Source organism: Miniopterus natalensis, chromosome X (assembly GCF_054644295.1).
Source record: "Miniopterus natalensis isolate mMinNat1 chromosome X, mMinNat1.hap1, whole genome shotgun sequence".
Classification (NCBI taxonomy): Eukaryota; Metazoa; Chordata; class Mammalia; order Chiroptera; family Miniopteridae; genus Miniopterus; species Miniopterus natalensis.
The window spans coordinates 43529260-43536238 of NC_142103.1; positions in this window are offsets into that span (position 1 = coordinate 43529260).

Sequence of the window (6979 nt, forward strand, 5' to 3'; positions counted from 1 at the left end):
TTACACCATACACAAAAGTAAGTTCAAAATGGATAAAAGACTTAAATTTAAGAAATGAAAGCATAAAAATCCTGGAAGAATACATAGGCAGCAAAACCTCAGACATCTATCATAGCAGTATTTTTGCTGATTCATCTCCTAGGGCAACCAAAACGAAGGTGAAAATAAACAAATAGGATTGCATCAAAATAAAACGCTTCTATACAGAAAAAAAAACACACATCAACAAGACGAAAAGGGAGCCCACTGTATTGTAGAACATATTTTCCAATGACACATTTGATAAAGGGTTAATATCCAAATTACATAAGGAATTCATATAACTTAACAAAAGGAAGACAATCCAATTAAAAAATGGGCTAAGGTCCTAAATAGACACTTCTCCAAAGAGGACATACAGATGTCCAAGAGACATATGATAAAATCCTCAAAGGTCACTAATCATCAGAGAGATGCAAATTAAAACCACAATGAGGTATCACTATACACCTGTCAGAATGGCTACCATCAACAAATCAACGAATAAGTGCTGGCGAGGATGTGGAGAAAAGGGCACCCTAGTACACTGCTGGTGGGAATGCAGACTGGTGCAGCCACTATGGAAAACAGTATAGAGTTTCCTCAAAAGATTAAAATTTGATCTGCCATTTGACCCAGTGATCCCACTTCTAGGCATATACCCTAAGAAACCAAAACACCAATCACAAAGAATTTATGCATCCTTATGTTCATAGCTGCGCAATTTACAATAGCTAAGATCTTGAAACAGCCCAAGTGCCCATCAGTAGATGAGTGAATAAAAAAGCTGTGGCATGTTTACACCATGGAATACTTTGCCGCTGTAAAAAAGAAGTATCTTTTATCCTTTGGCATAACATGGAGCGAACTAGAAAGTGTTATGCTAAGTGAAATAAGACAGTCAGAGAAAGACAAGTACCACATGATCTCACTTATATGTGGATTATAATAAACAAAATAAACTGATGAACAAAATGGATCCAGAGGTATAGAAATATGGAACAGACTGAGGGACCTCAGAGGGAAGGTGTGGAGGGGAAGTGGGTGGAGAGATTAATCAAAGAACTTATATGTTTATAAGCATAGCTCATAGACACAGACATTGTTTTGGGGAAGGCCTGGGGGTGGAGTGGATGTGGGGGTGGAGGGAATCAATGGGGTAAAATGGGGACATCTGTAATATTTTCAACAATATTCAAAAAACAAACAAAAAATATTTAAAAATTAAAAAATAAATAATTTTTTAAAAAAAATCTACCAGCGGGCTGAAGGCTGAAGTTGACTGAAATAAATTGCTATTTACCAGCCAAACTGTTCTCTGTATGTTGCAAGTGTTCAAATAAATGCCAAAGTTCCAAAATATTCACTTCCAACATTTCAGCCAGAACAATAATTGCACAGATGAAGAGATGAATCCGTTGCCTACTTCACCACTTTCCTTCTCTTTAGTGTAAACTTTCTAACATATTGTATGTGAATTAATATTTCAGATTTATTCAAGGATAGCTTTGGAGACACTCTGATTTTCCATTGACTGAGGCAGAAGTACACAATCAATAAAAAAATATTAGGTAAAATAAATCATACTCTCCCAATATAATCTACAGGTTATTGTCTCTACCCTGGGAAAAAAGTACACTTTGATAGCATATAATTATGATTAATCAGAGAAGAAGACTACAAGTACATAAAATAAGGTTTTATTTTTATTTTTTCTATTTTTGTTCAAAATATTACAGATGTCCCTTTTTCTACCTAATGCCCCATTGCACCCTACCCCAGTCCATCCCCAGTCCCTCTCCAAACAATTGTTCCTGTCCTTGGGTTGTGCATATACACATATAAGGTCTTTGGTTAATCTCCACCCTTCCATCCGCCCGCTCCCTCCATCCCTCTGACATTCATCAGTCTAATCTACGCTTCCATGTCAGTGAATCTATTCTGTTCATCAGTTTATGAGGTTCTTTAGATTCCACATATAAGTGAGATCATGTGATGCTTGTCTTTCTCTGCCTGGCTTATTTCCCTTAGCATAAACTTCTCCAGGTCCTTCCATACTGTCTCAAAAGGTATGAGATCCTTCTTCTTTTCAGCTGCAAAGTGTTCCATGGTTTAAATGTCCCACAGCTTTTTTATCCACTCACCTACTGATGGACATTTGAGCCATTTCAGACCTTGGCTATTTTACATTGTGCTTCTATGAATATAAGGGTACATATATTCTTTTTGATTAGTGTTTCAGGATTCTTAGGATATATTCCTAGAAGTGGGATCACAGCGTCAAAAGGCAGCTCCATTTTTAATTATTTAAAGAACCTCCATACTGTTTTCCATAGTACCTGCATCACTCTGCATTCCCACCAGTGTGTACCAGTGTTCCCCTTTCTCCACATCTTCGCCAGCACAAGTCATTTCTTGATTTTTTCATGGTAGCCATTCTTACAGGTGTGTAGTGATACCTCACTGTGGTTTTAATTTGCATCTCCCTGATGATTAGCGACCTTTGAGGATTTTCTCATATGTCTCTTGGCCATCTGTATGTCCTCTTTGAAGAAATGTTTATTCAGGACATTTTCCCATTTTTTAATTGGATAGTTTGTCTTTCTCTTGCTGAGTAGTATGAGTTCTTTGTAGACTTTGGAAATTAGCCCCTTATCATATACATCCTTGGCAAATATGTTTTCCCAGAACATGGGGTTCCTTTGTATTTTCTGGCTGTTTTCTTTTGCTGTGCAGAAGCTTTTAAGTTTGATGTAGTCCCATATGTTTATTGTTTCTCTTGTTTCTCTTGCCCTAGAAGATGTATCATTGAAAATTCCACTACATGGGATGTCTGTGACTTTACTGCCTATGTTTTCTTCTAGGCTTTTTATCATTTCACAACTAACATTTAAGTCTTTTATCCATTTTGAGTTTATTTTTTGTACGTTGAAAGATGGTGGTCTAGTTTCATTTTTTTACATATATCTGTCCAATTTTTCCAGGGCCATTTATTGAAGAGGCTGTCTTTACTCCATTGTATGCTCTTGCCTCCTTTGTCAAATATTAACTTACCATAATGGCTTGGGTCTACTTCTGGTGTATCTGTTCTGTTCCATTGGTCTATATGTTTGGTGTTGTACCAATACCAGGCTCTTTTGATCACAATGGCTTTGCAGTACAATTTGATATTAGGTAAAGTGATCCCTCCCACTCTGTTATTTCTTTCTCTCCAGTTGGCTGCAGCTATTCAGGGTCTTTTTTTTGTCCCATATAAATTTTTGAAATGTTTGTTCTAGATCTGTGTAATATGCTATTGGTATTTTAATAGCAATTACATTGAATCTATAAATTGCTTTGGGTAGTATGGACATTTTAATGATATTAATTATTCTAATTGATGAACATGGTATATTCTTGACTTTTTTATATCTTCCTCTATCTCTTTTTTCAGTGTCCTGTAGTTTTCTGAGTAAAGGCTTTTACATCCTTGGTCAAGTTTATTTCTAGGTGTCTTATTTTTTTAGTTGCAATAGTAAATGATATTGTTTTTATAGTTTCTCTTTCTGAGAGTTCATTATTGGTTTACAAAAATACCATAGATTTTCAGATGTTAATTTTGTATCCAATTACCTTACCAAATTCATTTATCAAATGTAGTAGTACTTTGGTGGAGTCTTTAGGGTTTTCTATGTACAATATCATGTCATCTGCAAATAATGTCAGTTTTCATTTCTCCTTTCTAATTTGGATACATTTTAAGTTTTCTTCCTGTGTGATGGCTGTGGCAAGGACTTCCAGCACTATCTTGAATAAGAGTGGTGCAGCGGACAACCCTGTCTTGTTCGTGGTTTTATGGAAAATAATTTTAGTTTTTCACCTTTGAGTATTATGGTGGCTATAGTTTGTCATATGTGGCCTTTATTATGTTGAGGTATGATTCTTCTATTCACACTTTGCTGAAAGTTTTTATCAAAAATGTGTGCTGGATTTGGTTAAATGCTTTTACTGCATCTATTTATATGATCATATGATTTGTGTCCTTCATTTTTTGTGTGTGGTGTATCACATTTATTGATTTATGAATATTATACCAGCCTTGCATCCCTGGAATAAATCTCACTTTGTCATCGTGCAGGATCATTTTAATGTATTAGTGGATGTGGTTTGCTAGTATTTTGTTGAGAATTTTACCATCTATGTTCATCAGGGATATTGGCCTGTAATTTCCTTTCTTTGGAGTGCCTTTATCTCTTTGGGGGATTAGGATGATGTTACCTTGATAAAAAGTGTTTGGGAGTTTTTCCTCCTTTTGAATTTTCTAGAATACTTTGAGGAGTATATGTACTAATTCTTCTTTGAATGTTTGTTTAAACTCGCCTGTAAATCCATCTGTTCCTGGACATTTGTTTTTTCTGGGAGTTTTTTTTTTACAGCTTCAATCTCAGTTGTTCGGCCTGTTCAGGTTTTCTGCCTGTTGCTCGTTCTGCTTTGGAAGATTGTTTGCTTCTAGGAATTTGTCCATTTCACCCAGGTTGTATAGTTTGTTGGCATATAGTTGCTCATACCATTTTCTACAGTCCCTTCTATTTCTGTTGGGTCAATTATTATATCACCTCTTTCCTTTCTGATTTTATTTATTTGGGTCCTCTCTCTTTGTTTCTTGGTGAGTTTCACTAAAGGTTTGTCAATTTTATTTATCTTTTCAAAGAACCAGGTCTTGGTTTCATTGATTTTATTGTATATAATTTTAGTCACTATGTCCTCTATGTCATTAATTTCTTTTTTTAAATTTATCTTTATTGTGGAGAGTATTAGAGGTGTCCCATTTTTTCCCCCCAATTGACCCCCTCCACTTCGCTCCCACCCCCTCCCCAGGCCTTCACCCTGTTATTAACTGTGTCCATGGGTAATGCATATAACTTCTTTGGTTAATCTCTTCCCACCCTCCACCCCCCTTTCCCCTTTCCTCTGAAATATGATCATCTGTTGCATTTGTCAATGTCTCTGGATGTATTTAGTTCATCAGATTCTTTTGTTCATTAGCTTCTTCTTAAAGAATAACCTTCAACTTTTCCTGTAGTGCTGGTCTGGTGGTGATGAACTCCTTTAGCTTCTTCTTATCTGTGAAGCTCTTTATTTGACCTTCAATTCTAAATGCTAGCTTTGCTTGGTAGAGCAATCTTGGTTGTAGTTCCATGTTTTTCATCACTTTGAATATTTCTTTCCACTCCCTTCTGGCCTGCAAAGTTTCTGTTGAGAAATCAGCAGACAGTCATATGGGTGCTCCCTTGTACATAACTAATTGCTTTTCTCTTGCTGCTTTTAAGATTCTCTCTTTGTCTTTAACCTTTTGCATTTTAATTATGATGTGTCTTGCTGTGGGCATCTTTGGGTTCCTCTTGTTTGGGTTCCTCTGTGCTTCCTGGACTTGTAAGTCTATTTCTTTCTCCAGGTAGGGGAAGTTTTCTGTAGTTATTTTTTCAACTAGGTTTTCAATTTCTTCCTCTCTTTCTTCCCCTTCTGGCACCCCAATAATATGAATGTTGAGCCTCTTGAAGTTTTCCCAGAGGTTCCTTATACTATTTTCATATTTCTGGATTCTTTTTTCTTTTTGCTCTTCTGGTTGGGTGTTTTTTGTTTCCTCGTGTTCCAAATTGCTGATTTCATTCTCAGCGTCTTCTACGCTACTGTTGTTTCCATGTAAATTATTCTTCATTTCAGTTCTTGTAGCCGTCATTTCAAATTGGTACTTTATTATGTTATAGATTTTCTCAGTTATTTCCCTAATAGTCTGCTGAAACATCCTTATAAACAAAATTCTGAACTCTGTATCTGTTAGCTTGCTTGGATCTATTTCATTTAGTTCCTCTTCTAGAGATTTCTTCTGTTCTTCCCTTTGTGACATGTTTCTTTGCCTCCGCATTTTGGCTGCTTCCTGGTGTTTGTTTCTATGTATTAGGTAGAGCTGCTATGTCTCCTGGAAGTTGTAGAGTGGTTTTGTGTAGTAGGTGTCCTGGAGGGTCCAGTGGTTCAGCCTCCCCTGGCACCTGAGCTGGACCTTCTAGGTGCTCCCCTGTGTGGGCTGTGTACACTGTCTTGTTGTAGTTGAGACTTGGTTGCTGTTGGCATCCCTGAGAGGAATTGACCCCCAGGCCAGTCAGCTGTGAGGACCAGCTGCAACTACAGCCAAAGAGTTGCTGTACTACAGACACCCCTGTGGATCAGGATTTATTTCAGTGGAGCTTTGGTGTTCACCAAATGCACCCCTTGAGTGTGTCACTTGGGGATATGGTAGGTTTGTAAATCAGCGTGGTTGAGTCTGACCACCAGGTGCACTGCCTCTGGGGCCACTGGGGAGGTGCAAAGTCAGCCTTTGCCAGTGCCTTGCCCAGGGCCACCCAGCATGAGCTACACAGCAAACTGTAGTTGGCTGCTACTTGTCCTGGGCTTGGTGTCCAGGAGAGGACAAGCTGAGTCAATGCAGGCTGCCATTAGTACCAGGCCTGGGGCCACTTACCAAATTGTATGGGGCCTGCTGCTGCTTGTTTGAGAGATTTTAAGAAAGTCCTAATCATGAGGCTAAAGAGGCCACTTGCGTAGAAAATCCACTGGTAATGGCCTGGATGAGCTTCCAGGTGGGGAGGGGTGAGGCCTCCAGGAATCACAGGGCAGGGCCAAAGTTGTGAATCAGTTGCTGGCGATTCAAATATGGTTCCTGCCTGCAGGCTGTGTGTGGGGAGCAATGGCCTCTGCCATCTCTTCTGCCTAGGAGAAAGCCACCCCTTCACCTCTCACCCCAATTTCTTGCAGGTTAGTTCCTCCAAAAATGTCCCAGTTTCCTTTCAAGCTTCTGCCTTGCACTGGGGCTCAGAGGGAGCATTGCTGAGTGAGATCATGTCCAGGCCCTTTAAGAAGAAAGCTTGGGACCCCCACAGCCTTCGTGACCCTCAGCCTCAGTCCCTGCTGATTTCAAAGCCCA